Raw genomic sequence first — 22,544 nt, 5'->3', positions numbered from 1 at the left:
AGATAATAAAATGTGAGGCTGGATGAACACAGCAGGCCAAGCAGCATCTCAGGAGCACATTCTTTTGGAGTCTAAATTTCAAAAGACCCTCGGACATATGCTTGCTTGAAGAGGAGCTCAAACCGTCCCCTCTTTGGGACATAGCATCTATTAAAAAGAACCCGAAAACGACAAAAGAGTGTTGATGATCAAACATAATCACAACAAATGAACTCGTAAGTTTGCATCCAGCTCCACACTTTGTTATCTCGGATTCTGCAGCATCTGCAGTTCCCATTATCATAGGTTTCAAATGTGTGAACGGCGCAAAGGAGGAACTGGTAAATAGTGCTTTCGGATATGATCAATAGTTACCTGCAACAGCCTGTACTTATAAACGCAGCGTTCATCCCACTGTGATCAAATCAGTATTTGCAATTGTAGCCTCCTCTATGTTCAGCATAGATTCTAAAATGATAATACCGCGGCTGACCAAAGTGTAGTCCCTGAAATGTAACTGCCCCGTTTTCTCACGGGAACTCAGTGCAACCTCCCCGGGAGAGATTTGACGAGTACCGTCATCTTAAACAGAATAAAATAATCTACTTCATATGTAGTGAAAATCTAAAAAGAGTATAGTGCTCAGAGATGCACCGATCATTAAACTGTCATGAAAAGATACCGAAAATGTGTAGAATACCTCAGGCAATGTTGACCGTTACACTTAAGCGGGGCACAGGTCACGCTTCAGCTAATCAAAGACACGATTAGACTACAAGTGGAATGTTCAGACCTTCTGAAAATCACACCTTCGAAGGAGATATTGGTTTTGGAAAAGGGTGCAGTCCGTTCCAGGATCCCACGAGTTAATTACACGGCGAGATCCCACAAGCTACGGTTATGGCGGCAACATGATGGACTTGATAAAATACCAAGAAGTTCAGAAATGAAGAATTGCGAGATTTTCTCCCCCTCCCGCCGGTCGTGGAGTCTAGGATTAAGAATGTGTCTAAGAAAATCAAGGCAGACTTTTTAGGAGGGAGAACAGAGAGAACAGTTGAAATTTGCAATGCCCTTCTGCCGATGTCAATAAATGTCCCGCAGGTGCTGGACATCTGATTCAAATTCAGAAAGTGCTGGAGAAACTCGGCTGGTCAGGCAGCATTTGTGGAGAGAGAGAAACGCAGTTAACGGTTTGAACGGAAACCTTTTCCGAAGAAGTCGTAGTAGACTGGAAACGTTAGCTTAGTTAATATCTGGTCAATCTACAAATATGCACTGATGAACTGTATAAGAAGATATGTAACATTGAGAGGCGTACATCTGCCAAGATCTCAACATGTCAGCAAACAGGCTGGCGGAGGTATACCCTGTTTTTGAATAAATAGCCTGCACTATCATTGGCGAAAATAACTTTCCTCGGAAAGTGTTCCCGCAGTTCGATTTTGACATGGTGCAGGAATCAGAGCACCCCTCTCACTTTCAAATAGCCTTCCAGCAGACATGAGCCACTGTCAGGGCAATGTTCCACAGACCACTGGCATTTGATAGTTTCCTAACCTCCCTGCGGTGGGTTTACACGGTGTAGCAAGTACAAAAGCATATCCACCCCATTTGTATGGGCGGGGGGGGGGGGGGGGGGGGGTTGCAGGAGGTGGTGATGTGACATGGCGACGTGTGATCAATTTGTACAAGATATTTTGAACCGTGGTTTCAACAGAATCTCTTAAAAAAAGATTGTAGACAGGCCACACAGATTCCGAATACAACCACAAATGATGGTTAGCATTTTCTCAGGGTTTTAAATGAAGTCGTCACATGACACCAGGTTATCGTCCAACAAGTTTATTTGAAATCACAAGTGCAGCTCCTTAGTCAGGTGAAGTGAGAGGGTAACACACTGAAAGAAAATTTAGGGCAGACAAATCAAGGGCAGAGAGATCAAAAGATCATACCAATGGGGTGCGTGGAGTGTTGAATAGTAAGTCTCTGTAGGACACCAAGAGCGTTAGAAGGTGTGAGTAAAGTGTCAACAGCTGAATAAAAAACAAAGGACTGGTCCAATTAAAATGAGACAGAGAGATAATTAAAAAAAACAATAAGGTGGTGCTGGAGACAAACTAAGAGACTGGAATAACATGGTAGGTATAACAACCACGAGCAGAGGGTCTAACTGAAGCCATAAGTAATCCAAACCTGTACAAACTGATTAAGGTAGAGGCATTATAACAATTTATCCAAGCAATGGTGATAAAACAGAACAGTAAGGATGATTTTACAGGTACAGAACAGTACAATGGGGTTACATGTAGTGTGACATAAGCCCAATATCATGGCTGAAGCTGTCTTCATGGGTACAGAAATCGGCTATCAGTCTCTGCTTGGTGATTCTGCATTGTCTTGTATCTTCAAATCTGTCTTGGAGGATACTTACCCAAAGCTCGGAGGCTGAATGTCCTTGAATGCTGAAGTGTTCCCAACTGGGAGAGAACATTCCTGTCTGGTGATTGATGTGCAGTTTCCAGTTATCCCTTGTCATAGTGTCTGCATGGTTTTGCTGATATACCGTGCCTCTGGGTATCCTTGCCTGCAGTGTATGAGATAGACAACATTAGCCGAATCACATGAGTATCTGCCATGTACGCGGTGGGTGGTGTTCCGTGTGATGGTAGTGTCCATGTCGATGGCCTGACATGTCTTGCACAAGTTGCCATGGCAGGGTGGTGTGGTGTTGTGGTTGGCGTTGTCCTGAAGGCTGGGTACTTTGTGACACACAATGGTGTATTTAAGCTTTGGGAGTGGTTTGAAAGGTGAGAAATAAAGACATAGGGATGATTATGATGTATGCAACAATGCAGATTTGCTGAGCAGAAACTGATAGCCAAGTTCCACCCCATGAAGATAGCCATGAAGATGATCTTTTGGGTTCATGTTGCACTATGGGTGACCTCACCATACTGTACTGTATCTGTAACATCTTCCATACTATTCTGTTTTATCAAGATTGCCTAGAAAAATTATGATCGCTCTACCTTAATTAGTTTGCACTGTTTTGGATTACTTATTTCTTTGGTTAGATCATTGGCATGTGACTCTTATGTTATTCTAGCCATTTGGTTTGTCTCCAGCACTATCTTCTTTTTAATTTCTTCATAATTCTCTCTGTGTCCTTTAATTGGATTATAGGTCATCCCTTCACTGGTTATTCTGCTGATGATTCTTTTACTTACACCCTCCAATACTCTTGGTCAGCTGAAGAGACTTTTGGACATGCCTACACCAGTTGTATGATCTTTTGATCTCTCTGCCCTTGATCTCTCTGCCCATAAACTCTGCATCTGTGTGCTCTTCTCTCTCACCGCACTTGACAAAAGGGCTGCTCTTGGAAAGCTTGCGATTTCAAATAAACCTATTGGACTGTAACCTGGTGTCGTGTGACTTCTAACTTCACCCAGCCAACATTCACATCATGGTTTTAAATGAGGCAGTTCAGAGTTTAGACAGCAACATGCCTGGCCAAAGTGTAATGTACATGACAGTGTCTTTACAATGAGCAAGAAGCAGGGCCTTAACGTGGTAATGAGTTCTCCTCCGGATCTATAGCTGCATAGATGCTCAGCACCACATGATTTTCTTGCCTACTTGCCTCTTGCCCACTTCCTCCTAGATTTAGAACCATCTCTGAGGTTGGCTGGTTTGAACCACTCGTGTTAAAGTGTCAGATATTAAACCGAAGGTGTTCACTGACAGAATGAAACCCAAGAGACAGTAAAGTGTGGGCACTCCTCCCCCATGGGGGCAGGATGCTGAGAGGCCATCTTTCACAAACACAAACAATGCATTGTGATATCTTCATTTTAATTATGTTACGCCTACTTAAAGATATTTCATCTAGAAGCCAAGGTGTTGTGTGAATCTGTAATGCCATAACTAACATAAATGTATGCCTGATAATAAAGTGTGAAGATGGATGAACACAGCAGGCCAAGCAGCATCTCAGGAGCACAAAAGCTGACTTTTCGGGCCTAGACCCTCCATCCTTTGTGCTCCTGAGATGCTGCTTGGCCTGCTGTGTTCATCCAGCTTCACACTTTATTATCTTGGATTCCCCAGCATCTGCAGTTCCCAATATCTCTGATAAATGTATCCCTGACTGATATCAGCCAAACTTAGAAACATAGCGAATAGGTTCAGGAGTAGGCCATCCTGAGCCTGCACTACCATCCAATATGATCGTGGCTGATCATGCAATCACAGTATCCCATTCCTGCCCTCTCCTCATACCCCTTGATCTCTTTAGCCGCATGGGCCACATTCAGCTCCCCCTTGAATATATCAAACAAATTGGCCCCAACAGTTTGTGCGAGGAAATTTAACAGGCTGTTACCTGGGCTGGAGAGTTTCAGACTTTATCTTAAAGCTGAAGAGATTGAGGGGAACAAGACTGAGATATAGAAAATTCTGAGAGGTAACGACAGGGTAAACAGGAAGAATCTTTTCCCCTTAATGGGGGGGGGGGGGATAGTGACAGGGACACTAGGGACAGGAGGTTTAGAAGGGATGTAAGGAAAATCCTTGTCACCCTAAGGGTGGTGTGAATATGGAATTCACTGCCTGGAAGGGGTGGGAGAGGCAGAAACCCTCAGAACATTTCAGGTGTGTTTGAATGTGCACTTGTGATACCAAGACATATAGGGCTAGGGGCTGGGTTCTGGGAATGGGGTTAGAATAATAACGTGTTTGTAGACAAGAGGTGGTTATTTTTTGACCGGTACGGAGGTGACGGGCCAAAGGACCATATTCCGTGATGACAATCTCGATGACTCTATTGTGTTTGAATTACTGCCATTGCAAGGGTGTTTCATCATCTGTGTCATCTCTGTTCCTCTCCTCCTAACCGTTCGGCTCCGCTTAAAGAGAGCTGAGTCTACGATTTAAATTGATCAGGATGGCCAACGGTTTTAGCAGCCGGACAAAAGTTATTGTCAACAGAATGGAAGGGCCACAATTAAAGAAAAGAAAAAGCTAGCTAAACTCAAAACTTGCTCAAAGAAGCGAAGGTAGCCTGTTGTAAAAAGGCAGTCAAGGGGGAGATTAATGCATCTACTTTGCTTTTAATAAAAGACCGTGGGCGTCCGTGAAGTGTATAAAGACTGGAGAAAATCAGCCCTTCGAGGCACGGTGTGACCAGAATTGGATCCCACGGGGGTACAGTAATTGGCTGAATCCCTACGTGGTACTCCTTGTGAAAAGGCCGCAGATCAGAATGGGCAGCTGCGGGCCGTCAATGGGCGGCCCGTATTAACCAGTCACATTCCTCCCGGCGGCTCCTCAGCTGCGATGTTGCTCAGAGGGAGAGGGCCCGGGGTGCTGCATTCATCTAGCTACTTTGTCAGCAGGCCCAACTGAGCTCCCTTCCTTCCGAAATAGAAACAAAAATTAAAGAAACTCAGTATCTACACAGGCAGAAAGTGATCCTTCTTCACAGCATTTCTCCCCGATCATTGGGTCAAACCCCTTTGCTCAACTCCCCAGCTCGTTCTACCGAGCTATCCGGAAACTTCTAGAATGCTCCCTGAGTACTGTTGACTCGTCTTGGGCACAGTTTGCAGTCACTTTAGCAAGTAGTAAAGAATTCAGTCATATCTCCCGCAAACACTGAGTGTGTGAAGGGAATCACACTCCGTACCATCACTAACGCACAGCTCTGTTAGACCTCCACGTTGACAACGCGTCCTCACACACCGAGCTCCTCATTTCAAAGGATCGTGTTCTTGTGTTGGCGCTAATTTTCACTGTCGGGCTGTCTCGGTCTCTAAAAGAAAAATACTGTGTAAACAAAAACATAAAGTCCTGAAGAAGGTCAGGCAGCATCTATGCACGAAGAAACACATTTACCAGCAGGCTCAAGAACAGCTTCTTCCCCGCTATCATTAGACTTCCAAAGGGTCCTCTCAAATTTTAAATTTAATGTGCTCTCGCATTTTGTGCACCTTCTCTGCAGCTGTAACACGGTATTCCTCACTCTGTTCTATTACCCTTATGAACTTCGTATGGTATGATCTACCTTTACTGCATGCAAACCAAAACTTTTCACTGTACCTGCGTACATGTGGCAATAATAAATCAAACTGAATTCAATTAACTTGGGGGCGGAAGGAGTGAGTGCGATATGTTGATGGGGTTAGAATGATGGCGGAGGCGAAAGTCTGGTCAACGTAGCAACAAGGGCAGGTCACCTGTCTATCCAAGCTGTGAATCCTCTATGAACTATACGATTTGGAACCACGCCAGAGTTTCCAGAGCATTTTGAATTTTTTTCAGAAACTTCAGACTCAAAAGGTTAACTCCGTTTCCTCTCCACAGACGCTGCTGGAGCTGTCGAGTTTCTCTAGCATCCTCTGGTTTTGTTGAATGTGTTAGCGTGTGCGCTGTGTCTTTGCCGACTGCCCCTTCATTGATAATTTTCCTATCAATTTGCAAATATTGCGACCATCAGCATCATTGAGTTAATGGGAGTTTGCCGTTTTAACATAAGTTAACAAACGTTATTGTTCAAGTCGCAAACTTTACGATCATCTGATTGTGGAATGTTAAATTCTCTCTTCAAAATGTGATAAGGTAAAAGTGAGAATGTTGGATATGACTGACGCTGCGGACAGATTTCCCCGGCAACTTTCCACTGAATCTGCACCAATTTCCGATTCCAATTAATCTCAAAAGATTACAAAACTGTTCCTGAAAGACAGCATGAAACATTCCATTCTTTTCCTCGATCAGAGTTTGTATCGGAAACAATCCAGATGGAGAGAAACTGCAGCGTTCTGCTTTAAATTAACCCGTAATTTGCTTATGCCGAGGAGGTACGGTTCCAAATCGTATAGTTCAGAGAGGATTCACAACTTGGACAGTCAGGTGACCTGCCCTTGTTGCTACGTTGACCAGGCCAGTCTCCGCCATCATTCTAACCCCATCAACATATCGCACCCACTCCTTCCGCCCCCATGTGCTTGCCTGATTTTTCCTTAAATCTATGGATCTCATAATGGATGTGTTGGTGAATATCTAACATTTGCAGGCTTTCGTTCTTGCCCCCCACCTTCAGTGGAAACTTACTCTACACCTTCACCATATCAAACCCTTCATGTATGTAAGCCTGCAATTTTCCGATGAAAAAGAGCTCCCTCTGAAAGATCTAACCTCTCAATATAACCTCTGCATCATTCCTGCGTAGGGTTAGTGTTAGTGTTAGGCTAACCCTAACCTAATCCTAACCCTAACCCAATCCTAGCGAGTTTTGAGAAGATTTGTAAGATTTGTACCTTGCAAGAACTGTGACAAACACTATATTGGACAAACTGGCAGAAAGCTAGCCACCAGCATACATGAACATCAACTAGCCACAAAATGACATGACCCATTATCACCAGTATCCTTACATACAGATGAGGAAGGACACCACTTTGATTGGGACAACATATCCATCCTAGGTCAAGCCAAACAGAGACACGCATGAGAATTCCTAGAAACATGGCATTCCAACCAGAACTCCATCAAAAAAACACATTGATTTGGAGCCAATCTACCACCCCCTCAGAAAAAGAACAGGAAATGACATCACCAATGCAGGAAATGACATCACCAACCCAAGGAAACCTAAACAGATAAATAGAAAGCGGGACATAACACCAGCGCTTCGTTGGAGGCTCACTGTTGATATTACCTAGAATGGTGACAAAACATCTGGGAACAAACCTTCCAGCTCAGTGAACCAGCTTACATCTGGAACAAAATAAAGACCCACTCTTCTGTGGACCGAGAGGAGGAGAGCGCTGTGTTGGAGGTGGAAGGAAGACATCGGGTTGGCTGTGCACCCTTGCAACCGATGGATCTTAATGCTGGCTTCGGCCTAACGCTGGTTCAGGGGAGCAGCCAACCTGCAACGATGGCTGCGGCAAGTGCTCGTGCCCCGGGTCAGGGGGTCCGGAACACCATCCGTGTTTGCGTGAAGAAGGTGGATGAAGGTGCACCTGTGGACCGCACCTTCTTCGTGAAGAGGGTCCTGTTGGACTGTTGTGGGTTCGCTGCTGCGGACATTTACTGCCTGCAGGATTTCCCCGGAGGAGGTTTTTACGATGTGACCTTCAGGAGTGCCAAGCTTTGTGAGCACTTCCTGGAGTTTTTCAAGGAGAAAGGAGGTGAGGGACCCCTCTCTGTATTGACCGCTGTCCCGCTGTTCGTGATGCCAGCGCAGAGGAGCCGTATTGTGACTGTATGTATGTACAACCCGCATGTGCCAGCAGTTGATGTCCTGACCTTCCTTGGAAGGTACGTGAAGGTGGAAGGGGACCTAACCGACATCATGGACCCCTTTGGCATCTGGACCAGTAAGAGGCAGGGCAAGGTGACGCTGAGGATGGGCGCGGACGGGAACATCGTACATCCACCGTCCAGCTTCATGATCGGCGGGAGCAGGGGCTACCTGACCTACGCAGGGCAACCTAAAGTCTGCCATGCCTGTGGTAAGTCAGGTCACGTGGCGGCCGACTGCAAAGCCACCATCTGCAGGAACTGCAGGGAGGAGGGACACCTTGCAAAGGATTGCCCACAAAAGAAAAGCTGCAACCTTTGCGGGGAAGCGGGCCACCTCTATAGGGCATGCCCGCTGCAGGGGACCACCTATGCCCAGGTTGCCGGCAGGGGCAATGCAGGGCCAGCCCCCCCCGGAAGAGAGGAAGGCACCAGGGCCCAGCAAGGACCCCACTGATGTGCAGGAGGGCCAGGTCGTGCAGCAGGGCCCAGCCCTGCAGGATGCGCCCACGGCCAGCAAAGCACCCCTCCAGGCTCTGCTCCCCCCGACAACCCGGAGTCGATGGAGGCAGCGACAGGCGACCCAGGGGAGTGGACAACGGTCCGGAAAGCGAGGAGGAAGGCGTGCCAGCGGGCCCAGGAACCACAACCATCAGGCGGGAAAAGGCAGCTACGGGGGGGCTATAAGAGCTCCTCTGACGAGGGAGATTCAGAGAGGGCCCGCCCAAAGCAGAAGCTAAAGATCTCAAGGAAGAAGGAAAGCAGCACCCGGCTTCCAGGTGACGGGGGGTGTCCTGAGGCTCCATCCGACACCCAGCCACGTGCCCCTGTGGCCTTGGAGGGCCCCCCGGAACTTCCAGGCAGGAAGGAGGAAACAGCGCGTCTCCAGCCTGACTCAGAGCCGGACTCTCCTGCCTCCGTACCCCCAACGGGAAGATGCCACCCGGAAGGCAGCACGGATGGTTTCCTGAGCCCGGAGAGTGTCCAGCAGTTAGCCCAGGCAATGGGCATGAAGGGTCAGATGGAGGGGCTGGACCTTGGACTTGGGGAGGGTACTGCGGTCACTGCCCACAATGGGGGTAAGAGTTGCGAGCATTAATGTGCGCAGCGTCAAGTCCACCGCAAGATGTGTGTCCACGTTGGCCTACCTGACCACCATCAAGGCGGACCTCCTGTTTCTGCAGGAGTGCGGGATACCGCACCTCGGCAGGTACGGGAAATGGTCCGGCACCTGGACCTGTGGGCCTTCGATCTGGTCGGGGGGTAATGACTGTCGCTCCTCGGGCCTGGCTATTCTGCTGCAGGGGCGCAACTTCACCATCTCTCAAGTTCAGGAGGTGGTGGGGGGGCGCCTCCTAGTGGCTGATGTCACCTACAGGAACGCTCCCCTGAGGCTGATCAACGCCCCAGCAGTACGGAATGAGCGGTTGGCCGTCCTGCAGCGGCTTCCACCTCTGCTGGCTACATCCAGGCTGGTCATCCTAGGCGGAGACTTCAACTGCATCATTGATGCAGATGGAAGATCCGGCGTGGGGACAGCGGGTGGGGGGAGTCAACTGGACATCACATCCAGGTTCCTGATGGGCACGGTGAAGGACGCCAAGTTGCTCGACGTCTTCAGCACCCCTGCAGATGGACCGCAGCGGAGGTACACCTGGTCGCGGTCAGACGGGTCTATTCGCTCAAGGATAGACTTCCTGTTTGTGTCACGGGCGTTCTTGGTCAGGTCCACCGGCGTCGAGCCGGTGTTCTTCTCTGACCACTGCCTTCTGCTGGCCGACTGTCACTTACAGGACGACCAGCCGGCCGGCAAGGGGACGTGGAAGCTCAACACGACTCTGTTGACCCCAGAGAATGTTGAGGAGCTTAAGAGGGAGTACGCCGGTTGGAGAACCGTGAAACCCCTCTTTGAGTCTCCAGGCGACTGGTGGGAGACGGTGAAGGAGAACATCAAGAGGTTCTTTATCCTCAAGGGTGTTCGGAAGGTGAGAGCGAGGCGGGGAAAGCTGTCGCGATTCCAGAACAGGGTGCAGAACCTGCTCCTTCTGCAGTTGATGGGGCTCGATGTCACAGATGATCTCCGCGAGGTGAGGGGCCAGCAAGCCTCGCTCTTCACCGCGGAGGCCTCCAGGATAATCTTCCGGTCCAGGGTCTGCTCCGTGGAGCAGGAAGAGACGTGCTCGTGTTTCTTCTTTCAGAAGGTGCACAAAGAGAGCTCTGTGCTTAGCTGGCTGAAGGAGGACGACGGCTCGGTGACATCGTCTCGGCCCGACATTTTGAGGATCAGCAGATCCTTCTATGCTGGACTGTACGACATGAAGCCCACGGACAGCACGGCCTCCGAGTCATTCTTGTCATCTATCACGGAGGTCTTAGACGACGGCACGAGGGAGTGGCTGAACCGGCCGATATCCCTGGACGAGCTGACCAGAGCCCTCAGGTCCTTGCAGAGGAATAAGACTCCCGGGAGCGATGGCTTACCGGTCGAGCTGTATTCCGCTCTGTGGGACCTGGTTGGCCAGGACCTGCTGGAGGTGTACGATAGTGCACTTCGGGCAGGGGAAATGTGCACGTCCATGAGGAAGGGCATCAACACCCTCATTTACAAGAGGAAGGGGGAGAGGGAAGAAATTAAGAATTGGCGTCCCATTTCACTATTGAACGTGGACTACAAAATCCTGGCCAAGGTCATAGCCAACCGGGTCAGGTCTGTCCTGGAGTCGGTGATTCACCCTGACCAAACCTGTGCTGTGCCGGGCAGGAAGATCGCTGGGGGCCTCGCGTTCATCAGGGAAACGATTGCCTACGTGCAGGACAGACGGGTGGACACCTGCCTCGTCAGCCTGGACCAGGAGAAGGCCTTCGACAGGGTCTCTCATGCTTACATGAGGGACGTCCTCTCCAAATTGGGGTTTGAGGAGGGCATCCGCAATTGGATCAGGCTGCTCTACACCAACATCGTTAGCGTAGTCTCGATCAACGGGTGGGAATCGGACAGTTCTCCCGTCAGATCTGGAGTCAGGCAGGGCTGCCCGCTCTCTCCTGCCTTGTTTGTGTGCTGTGTGGAGCCCTTCATCGCCTCCATCAGGAAGGACGTGAGCCTGAAGGGTGTGGCTATCCCAGGCAGCGGAGGCCTTCAGGTCAAGACCTCCCTGTACATGGACGACGTCACCGTGTTCTGCACCAATCGTCGGTCGGTGAGTAGGCTATTGGACATCTGCGGCCAGTTTGAACTGGCCTCGGGTGCCAAAGTCAATAGGGGTAAGAGCGAGGTCATGTTCTTCGGGAACTGGGACGACTGCTCCTTCATCCCCTTCACCGTCAGGACAGACTACCTGAAGGGGCTGGGTGTTTGGTTTGGTGGAGCTGGGGCGTGCACTAAGACTTGGGAGGAGCGTATCACCAAACTGAAGCAGAAGCTGGGCAGGTGGACGCTCCGGTCCCTCTCCATTGCAGGTAAGAACCTGGTTGTCAGGTGCAAGGGGCTTTCGGTACTGTTGTATGTGGCACAGGCCTGGCCTATTCCCTGGACCTGCGCCTCTGCGGTCACCCGGACCATCTTCCACTTCATTTGGGGGTCGAGGATGGACTGGGTCCGCAGGGACACCATGTAAAAAGACCTGGAAAATGGGGGAAAGGGCGTACCGAACGCCACCCTCGCCCTGACGGCTACCTTTGTGTGCGGCTGCATCAAGCTGTGCGTAGATCCTCAGTATGCAAACACCAAGTATCCCTACTTACTGGGGTTCTACCTGTCCCCGGTGTTGCGAAGGATGGGCCTGGCCTCGTTGCCGCGGAACGCTCCGAGTAGTTGGACCGTCCCGTATCACCTGTCCTTAGTGGAGAAATTTTTGAAGGGAAACACCTTTGACCACAAGGCCGTCAGGCAGTGGTCAGCACGTAGTATCCTCGAGACCCTTCGGGAAAAGCAGGGTGGATCCCGTCATGTGGTTCCCCACGCAGACTCATCGCCAGAACTTTCAAACAAGCACAAGGACATTGCTTGGCTGGTGGTGAGAGGGGCTCTGCCAGTGAGATCCTTTATGCATGCCTGGAATCTCTGCGCCACCGCACACTGCCCTCGAGGTGGCTGCGGGGGGGACGAGACTGTCGATCACCTCCTTCTGGAGTGTGCCTATGCGCAGGAGGTCTGGAGGGGGATGCAGTGGTATTTGTCGAGGTTCGTCCCGAGCAGCTCTGTCACATGGGACTCCGTGCTCCAAGGGCTGTTTCCGGGGACGCACACCGAGACCAACATCAACTGCGCCTGGAGGACCATCAATGCGGTGAAAGACGCTCTTTGGTCTGCCCGCAACTTGCTGGTCTGCCAACTGAAAGAACTGACCCCGACCGAGTGTTGCAGACTGGCGCACTCCAAGGCCCAGGACTACGTGCTGAGGGATGCGCTAAAGCTTGGGGCAGCCGCCGCCAAGGCGCGGTGGGGAAAGACCACGGTATGAAACCCCTCGTCCAGAATAGAAAAAAGGGCCCTATCTGGTAACTGGGCCCAGCTGGCGCCTTCCCCAACTGGTCAGGGGGCCAACGGGGACTGTGCGGGGAGACGACTGCCGGGGCGGTTTCTTTGCTTTGTTTTATTTTTCTTCTTCATTTTGTTTTTTCCTTTAGTTGGTGTACGTACCCCCTGGGTAACCCGGAGCGGCTTGCATGACTGGGTAGGTGTATAAATGTTTTATTTTTTGTACATCTTATGAATAAAGTATATTTTTTCAAATAAAAAAAAGTAATGAAACGTCTGAAAACTAACCTTCCAGCTCAGCGAGCAAACTCACATCCTAACCCAATCCTGTTGTTCTGAGGAAGGGACCCAAAACATTAACTCTGTTTTTCCCACCACAGATGCTACCAGAGCTTTTCCAGTGACTTTATTTTTGTTCCAATCCTTTTGGCATTGCTTCTACTACTTCACATCCTGTTTGATGTAATGTCCAGAACTAATCCTTCTGTGTTCAAAGTCAGGTCCACCAAGTCTTTTTTAAACAGTTGTTCTGATTTTCAATTAACTACAAAGACTTGTTTGTGTTTTGATGGCCTTACTAAGGTGTGTCACTACTTTTATTGAATTGTGCTTCCCCAAACCTGAATGCTTCTGTCTATCTCTCCCATTGAAATACTTGTTTTTTGACAAAGTGACATGTGGCTTTCTTATTGTCCCCAGTGAAGCACACACTTCTCTGACTTGAATTCAAATACCAATCATATGGAAATTTTCTAAGTTTATTAATGGCCTGGACTTTGCTCTGCTTTTGACAGTGAAACATTAGCATTTGCCACCAATGTCTGTCTGAATCTATCAACATCAGGATTTAGTGCAAATATAGTTTAAGAACATCAGACCATAGGAATAAGAGTAGGCCATTCAGCTGTTTGAGTGTGCTCTACTATACAATATGATCATGGCTGAACAAACACTTCAATACCTGTTACCTTCACAATTCTTATAAACACTTACACTACTGGCCATCAAAATTTATCAACGTAATAAAATGTGAGGCTGGATGAACACAGCAGGCCAAGCAGCATCTCAGGAGCACAAAAGCTGACGTTTCGGGCCTAGACCCTTCATCAGAGAGGGGGATGGGGGGAGGGAACTGGAATAAATAGGGAGAGAGGGGGAGGCGGACCGAAGATGGAGAGTAAAGAAGATAGGTGGAGAGGGTGTAGGTGGGGAGGTAGGGAGGGGATAGGTCAGTCCAGGGAAGACGGACAGGTCAAGGAGGTGGGATGAGGTTAGTAGGTAGCTGGGGGTGCGGCTTGGGGTGGGAGGAAGGGATGGGTGAGAGGAAGAACCGGTTAGGGAGGCAGAGACAGGTTGGACTGGTTTTGGGATGCACACAAGTCCTCCTCCTGGACACCACCCCCAGGCCTCCTACCCTCCCTCGACCTCTTCATCTCCAACTGCCGTCGAGACATCAACCGCCTCAACCTCTCCACCCCTCTCACCCACTCCAACCTCTCCCCAGCAGAACGGGCAGCCCTCCGCTCCCTCCGCTCCAACCCCAACCTCACCATCAAACCCGCAGACAAGGGTGGCGCAGTGGTAGTATGGCGCACTGACCTCTACTTCGCCGAGGCCAGACGCCAACTCTCCGACACCACCTCCTACCGCCTCCTCGATCATGACCCCACACCCGAGCACCAAACCATCATCTCCAACACCATTCATGACCTCATCACCTCAGGGGACCTCCCACCCACAGCCTCCAACCTCATTGTTCCCCAACCCCGCACGGCCCGTTTCTATCTCCTTCCCAAAATCCACAAACCTGCCTGCCCTGGTCGACCCATCGTCTCAGCCTGCTCCTGCCCCACCGAACTCATCTCCACCTATCTGGACTCCATTTTCTCCCCTTTGGTCCAGGAACTCCCCACCTATGTCCGTGACACCACCCACGCCCTCCACCTCCTCCAGGACTTCCAATTCCCTGGCCCCCAACACCTCATATTCACCATGGACGTCCAGTCCCTGTACACCTGCATTCCGCATGGAGATGGCCTCAAGACCCTCCGCTTCTTCCTGTCCCGCAGGCCCGACCAGGCCCCCTCCACCGACACTCTCATCCGCCTAGCTGAACTCGTCCTCACACTCAACAACTTCTCTTTTGACTCCTCCCACTTCCTACAGACTAAGGGGGTGGCCATGGGCACCCGCATGGGCCCCAGCTATGCCTGCCTCTTTGTAGGTTACGTGGAACAGTCCCTCTTCCGCACCTACACAGGCCCCAAACCCCACCTCTTCCTCCGGTACATTGATGACTGTATCGGCGCCGCCTCTTGCTCCCCAGAGGAGCTCGAACAATTCATCCACTTCACCAACACCTTCCACCCCAACCTTCAGTTCACCTGGGCCATCTCCAGCACATCCCTCACCTTCCTGGACCTCTCAGTCTCCATCTCAGGCAACCAGCTTGTAACTGATGTCCATTTCAAGCCCACCGACTCCCACAGCTACCTAGAATACACCTCCTCCCACCCACCCTCCTGCAAAAATTCCATCCCCTATTCCCAATTCCTCCGCCTCCGCCGCATCTGCTCCCACGATAAGACATTCCACTCCCGCACATCCCAGATGTCCAAGTTCTTTCAGGACCGCAACTTTCCCCCCACGGTGATTGAGAACGCCCTTGACCGCGTCTCCCGCATTTCCCGCGACACATCCCTCACACCCCGCCCCCGCCACAACCGCCCCAAGAGGATCCCCCTCGTTCTCACACACCACCCTACCAACCTCCGGATACAACGCATTATCCTCCGACACTTCCGCCATTTACAATCCGACCCCACCACCCAAGACATTTTTCCATCCCCTCCCCTGTCTGCTTTCCGGAGAGACCACTCTCTCCGTGACTCCCTTGTTCGCTCCACACTGCCCTCCAACCCCACCACACCCGGCACCTTCCCCTGCAACCGCAGGAAATGCTACACTTGTCCCCACACCTCCTCCCTCACCCCCATCCCAGGCCCCAAGATGACATTCCACATTAAGCAGAGGTTCACCTGCACATCTGCCAATGTGGTATACTGCATCCACTGTACCCGGTGCGGCTTCCTCTACATTGGGGAAACCAAGCGGAGGCTTGGGGACCGCTTTGCAGAACACCTGCGCTCAGTTCGCAACAAACAACTGCACCTCCCAGTCGCAAACCATTTCCACTCCCCCTCCCATTCTCTTGATGACATGTCCATCATGGGCCTCCTGCACTGCCACAATGATGCCACCCGAAGGTTGCAGGAACAGCAACTCATATTCCGCCTGGGAACCCTGCAGCCATATGGTATCAATGTGGACTTCACCAGTTTCAAAATCTCCCCTTCCCCTACTGCATCCCTAAACCAGCCCAGTGCATCCCCTCCCCCCACTGCACCACACAACCAGCCCAGCTCTTCCCCCCCACCCACTGCATCCCAAAACCAGTCCAACCTGTCTCTGCCTCCCTAACCGGTTCTTCCTCTCACCCATCCCTTCCTCCCACCCCAAGCCGCACCCCCAGCTACCTACTAACCTCATCCCACCTCCTTGACCTGTCCGTCTTCCCTGGACTGACCTATCCCCTCCCTACCTCCCCACCTACACCCTCTCCACCTATCTTCTTTACTCTCCATCTTCGGTCCGCCTCCCCCTCTCTCCCTATTTATTCCAGTTCCCTCCCCCCATCCCCCTCTCTGATGAAGGGTCTAGGCCCGAAACGTCAGCTTTTGTGCTCCTGAGATGCTGCTTGGCCTGCTGTGTTCATCCAGCCTCACATTTTATTATCTTGGAATCTCCAGCATCTGCAGTTCCCATTATCTCTGATAAAATTTATCAACGTCTGTTTCAAATATGCTCAAAGACTGATCTTAAAGCAGAAATAATTAAACTACAAACTGTCACTAATTTTCACCTAGTCTGTGCTGTTGACCAGAGCCATGAGACTAAAAATAATTAAAATCAGTTGATTTGTTAAGAATTCCCCGTTCTCTGCTCTAACATCATTGTTACAACAACTTTGAAAAATATCACCCGGGTTTTGACAGTGAACTGAGTAATAATTATTGCTGAAAACTTAAATGTGGTATCTGTACAGTGTTGTTATACATCAGCATTCAACTGTTTACTCCTCACAGGTACTGGCTGACCTGCTGTCTATTTGAGACATTTTCTGTTTTTCTTTCAAAATACAGTTGTTTGCTTTTTGGTTAGTGTTTTTCAGTTACTGATGGAACTTGAGATTATAGTGATAATCTGAGGTGGTTACATGAATTTACGTACAATTTACTGGAATGAAACAGGTGATTTGATCTAGCTATACTATGACAATGTTTATTCTCCATCATCTCTCCAAAATGTGCTTCATCATAACTTTTTAATACCTTTTACCTTCATATTACCTGTCCGGCCTCTATCTTTCAAGAATCTATGTTCATTACGCCAGTTACTCCATGTGGTGGTGAGTACCACAATTCAAACACTCTCTGGACACAGAAGTTCCTGTGCAATTTAATTTTTTAAATGATTTGTTCAAGGGACATAGGCTGTGCCAACACTTATTGCTAAAAGGGCAGTTAAGAGTCAGTCACATAGCTGTGGGTCTGAAGTCAGATGTAGACCAGACTGTATAAGGATGGCAGATTTCCTTCGCTGAAGGGTATCAGTGAACTAGACGGTTTTTCATGACATGGTTACTACTAGACTAGCTTTTTTTTAATTCCCAGAATTTTATTGAACTTAAATTCTACCATCTGCCCAATTGAACTTTAGCCAATGTATCTAGAGCAGTGGGGTTCTGACTAAATAGTCCAGTGAAATTGCCACTGCTCTGCAATTATATTTTAGGAAATACTTCCATGGCTGTAAGATGTTGCTTCATGTACAATAGTCAGAGAGACTCAGAGGCAGTTTGAACCGAGAGGTTCACAAGACATTATAATATTGAACTTCTCAATTCTGGCAGTTTTTTTCCTCTTCTTCTCTCTACCTGAGCAAGAATCATAAATGGACATGATTTAAATTATTCAAGGCAGCTACATTTAATAAATCTGAGACAAAATGTATGGCGAAGAGAATCAAAGGAGGAAATATTTGGAGGTGTGACAAAACTTTTTGGTAAAAAGCAGGATTTCAAGGGAAAACAGGCTGTTGAGAAGTGGGATCATAACATAGAACATGGAACATAGAACAGTACAGCACAGAACAGGCCCTTCAGCCCACGATGTTGTGCCGACCATTGATCCTCATGTATGCACCCTCAAATTTCTGTGACCATATGCATGTCCAGCAGTCTCTTAAATGACCCCAATGACCTTGCTTCCACAACTGCTGCTGGCAACGCATTCCATGCTCTCACAACTCTCTGCGTAAAGAACCCGCCTCTGACATCCCCTCTATACTTTTCTCCAACCAGCTTAAAACTATGACCCCTCGTGTTAGCCATTTCTGCCCTGGGAAATAGTCTCTGGCTATCAACTCTATCTATGCCTCTCATTATCTTGTATACCTCAATTAGGTCCCCTCTCCTCCTCCTTTTCTCCAATGAAAAAAGTCCGAGCTCAGTCAACCTCTCTTCATAAGTTAAGCCCTCCAGTCCAGGCAGCATCCTGGTAAACGTCCTCTGAACGCTCTCCAAAGCATCCACATCTTTCCTATAATAGGGCAACCAGAACTGGACGCAGTATTCCAAGTGTGGTCTAACCAAAGTTTTATAGAGCTGCAACAAGATCTCACGACTCTTAAACTCAATCCCCCTGTTAATGAAAGCCAATACACCATATGCTTTCTTAACAATCCTGTCCACTTGGGTGGCCATTTTAAGGGATCTATGTATCTGCACACCAAGATCCCTCTGTTCCTCCACACTGCCAAGAATCCTATCCTTAATCCTGTGCTCAGCTTTCAAATTTGACCTTCCAAAATGTATCACCTCGCATTTATCCAGGTTGAACTCCATCTGCCACCTCTCAGCCCATCTCTGCATCCTGTCAATGTCCCGCTGCAGCCTACAACAGCCCTCTATACTGTCAACGACACCTCCAACCTTTGTGTCATCTGCAAACTTGCTGACCCATCCTTCAATCCCCTCATCCAAGTCATTAATAAAAATTACAAACAGTAGAGGCCCAAGGACAGAGCCCTGTGGAACCCCACTCACCACTGACTTCCAGGCAGAATATTTTCCTTCTACTACCACTCGCTGTCTTCTGTTGGCCAGCCAATTCTGTATCCAGACAGCTAGGTTCCCCTGTATCCCATTCCTCCTGACCTTCTGAATGAGCCTACCATGGGGAACCTTATCAAATGCCTTACTGAAGTCCATATACACCACATCCACAGCTCAACCCTCATCAACTTTTCTAGTCGCATCCTCAAAGAACTCGATAAGGTTTGTGAGGCATGACCTGCCCCCAACAAAGCCATGTTGACTGTATTTGATCAAGCCATGCTCTTCCAGATGGTCATAAATCCTATCCCTCAGAATCCTTTCTAACACCTTGCAGACAACAGACGTGAGACTTACCGGTCTGTAATTGCCGGGGATTTCCCTATTTCCTTTCTTGAAGAGAGGAATTACATTTACCTCTCTCCAGTCCTCAGGTACCACTCCAGTGGAGAGCAAGGATGCAAAGATCCTCGCAAGTGGCAAAGCAATTGCATTTCTCGCTTCCCAAAGCAGCCGAGGGCAAATCTGGTCCGGGCCTGGCGACTTGTCAATCTTAATGTTTGACAAGATTTTCAGCACATCAGCTTCCTCTATCTCTATCCATTCCAGCATGCACGCCTGCTCTTCAAAGGTTTCATTCACTACAAAGTTCGTTTCTTTCGTAAAGACAGAAGCAAAAAACTCATTTAGGGCTTCCCCTACCTCCTCAGACTCCACACACAAGTTCCCTATGCTATCCCTGATCGGCTCTACTCTTTCTTTGACCATTCTCTTATTCCTCACATAAGTGTAAAATGCCTTTGTGTTTTCCCTAATTCGCTCTGCCAAGCCTTTCTCGTGCCCCCTCCTGGCTCTCCTCAGACCATTTTTGAGCTCCTTCCTTGCCTGCGTGTAATCCTCTTTAGCTGAGCTTGACCCTAGCTTCCTCCACCTTATGTAAGCTACCTTCTTCCTTTTCACAAGAAGCTCCACCGCTCTCATCATCCAAGGTTCCTTTATCTTACCTCTTCTTGCCTGTCTCAGAGGGACATATTTACTCATCACTCGCAACAACTGTTCCTTAAACAGTCTCCACATGTCTATAGTGCCCTTACCATGGAACAATTGCTCCCTGTCCATGCTTCCTAACTCATGTCTAATCGCGTCATAGTTTCCTCTTCCCCAATTAAATGTCCTCCCATTTTGCCTACTCCTCTCCTTCTCCATAGCTATGTAGAATGTGAGGCAGTTATGGTCACTATCACCAAAATGCTCTCCCACCACAAGATCTGATACCTGCCCCGGCTCGTTTCCGAGCACCAAGTCTAGAATGGCCTCTCCCCTCATCGGCCTGTCAACGTACTGAGTTAGGAAACCCTCCTGAACACACCTTACAAAAACAGCTCCATTCAAATCTTCTGCTTGAAGGAGGTTCCAATCAATATTGGGAAAGTTATAGACACCCATTACAACAATTAGGGCAGAATCTAATAAAATAGCAACATTGACCACTGAGAGCATGCTTACCAATTGTGTGGAATAGTTTTTCTTTGTGGAGCCGAAATCAAGATTTTCAACCTGAATCCAAACTTGAAGATAAGTGATGGAATCTGGGAATGAGAAAATGAGGGATGAGGTTTTTTTAATGTAAAAATGTATTTTTGAGTAAAATATGTTATAGGATTGTGGGAATATCCTTTACCAGCTATAAGAGGAAATAAAAAGAAAATTAAAATAACATAGAAGAGAACATGAAAAAAAGAGAATTGAGAAAGGGTAAGAAGTGCAATTAAAGCAAAATATTTATGTTTAATCAAAATCTCAGCATTTATTTTTAATTCGAGATCTCCTTTACGATGTATTTATTTTCAGTTTATCTTCATTATTTTGGGTTAATTTTTAAATGACTTTTGAATAGCTTGCATCACATTGATGGAAAACTGAAAATAAATCACATTCCTTTGTGACCGATTAGTACACTAATGTTTGAATGCCATCAGATGTAATTACTTGATTATTGTGGTAGCTGTGATCTATCAAATATCATGAAAGAAAGAATTATGGCCCTTTGTGGTAAATTATCCCAAACTTGGCAAGAAAAGTTATCACAATAATTTGTTGTTTTGGTAGAGCCTAAATACTGAATTGTTGTATATTTTGCATACCATATATTGAGGATTGTTGGAATAAACAGGTTCTTTCAAAATATATGAAAGACATAAGAACATTTAAAATGATGGGTGCTAAGAAATGTAAACATGTTTTAATGGTCCAAAATGGAACAGTTTCCAAATATGGTCATTGATCTATTTGTTTATTCTTCTTGTGAATACAATGTTGAGCCCAGGAAGCTGTAAAGGACTATTTGAAAGAAAAGGTGTTGTCTTTTCAGCTCATTGGAACTAAGGACAAGAGAGAGCAGAGTAAGCCTGTGGCAGATCTTTACAATGATGGGGTGCTAATGTTTGGGCCACAATTGTGGACTAAATGGTAGTGTTCTGTAGAGGATCAGCTGAGTAGCATTTGGTCTTTCCGAGTGGTGAGCAACACATTCAGACACAAAACTGAAAAAAAAAATCAAAGAAATGACCACTTCATCTTGGAGTATCCAAGATAACAAGGTGTGGAGCTGGATGAACACAGCAAGCCAAGCAGCAGCTCAGGAGCACAAAAGCTGACATTTCGGGCCTAGACCCTTCATCAGAGAAGGGGATGGGGAGTGTTTGGGATCCTGGAAGGTGGGAAGGGAGGAGGTACAAGAGTAAGTGTTGTATTTTCCAGGCTTGCACAAGGAGGGCACAATGACAAGGAGCATTGAGGCCTGGATGTGGTTGAAAAGGAGATCAGAACTGTATAGAGAAACGTATCCATTCAAAATTCTGAAAGGGGAAGCATGAGGAGAATACATTTGTTGTCGTGCCATCTAGAGGCAATCTAGAGCTCAAGGATAATCAGGAACACAAACAGAAGTTGCTGGAAAAGCTCAGCAGATCTGGCAGCATTTGAGAAGAAAAAAATCAGAGTTAACGTTAATATTTTCACTCACAGGATCAGTGTCCCTCTATTCCCTTTCTATTCATGTGTTCATCCAGATGTTTCTTGAGTGCTGCTATTACGTCAGCTTCCAACACTTCCTTTGGCTGCATATTCCAGGCATTCACCACCTTTGTTGTGAAAAACCTACCTGGCACGGCTCTTTTAAACTACCTCCCTCCCTCTACATACACACACACACACACACACACACACACACACACACACACACACACACACAGAACCTGTGACCCCTGGTAAATGACATCTCCATTCCAGGAAAAAAGTCTCATACTTTTCACTGCATCCATGCCTTTCACAATCAAACACCTGTGTTCTGTGGAAAACAAATAAAGGCAATCCAACCTACGTCATAGTTAAAATCCCCCATACCAGTCAACACCCTTATAAATCCTTTCAGTGCACTATCAAGTGCACCCACATCCTTCCAGTAGAATGTTGACGGGATTGTCTATAGAGCACAAAAAAAGAAAATGTCATACTGCAATGACACAAGGTGTTGGTGAGGCCACGCATGGAATATTTTGTAGTTTTGGTCTCCTTATCTGAGGAAGGATATTCTTGCTGTAG

At 48.1% G+C, this 22,544-nt stretch overlaps 1 long non-coding RNA gene across 1 annotated transcript in view; it reads right to left on the bottom strand.

Moving 5' to 3' along the window:
- Positions 1 to 2,377: 2,377 nt before the first annotated feature.
- The window catches only part of LOC132210681 (uncharacterized), a 57,323-nt gene continuing 37,156 nt past the window's right edge, over positions 2,378 to 22,544 (bottom strand). The window contains exons 2-4 of the long non-coding RNA XR_009446823.1: positions 20,448 to 20,530; positions 5,669 to 5,794; positions 2,378 to 2,566 (exon numbers count right to left, since the gene is read on the bottom strand). This is a non-coding gene — a long non-coding RNA (uncharacterized LOC132210681). The remainder of the gene's footprint in view (positions 2,567 to 5,668; positions 5,795 to 20,447; positions 20,531 to 22,544) is intronic.

This window comes from Stegostoma tigrinum, chromosome 17 (assembly GCF_030684315.1).
Source record: "Stegostoma tigrinum isolate sSteTig4 chromosome 17, sSteTig4.hap1, whole genome shotgun sequence".
NCBI lineage: Eukaryota > Metazoa > Chordata > Chondrichthyes > Orectolobiformes > Stegostomatidae > Stegostoma > Stegostoma tigrinum.
The sequence above is the reverse complement of the archived record's forward strand: the minus strand, read 5'-3'. Positions and strand labels throughout refer to the sequence as shown.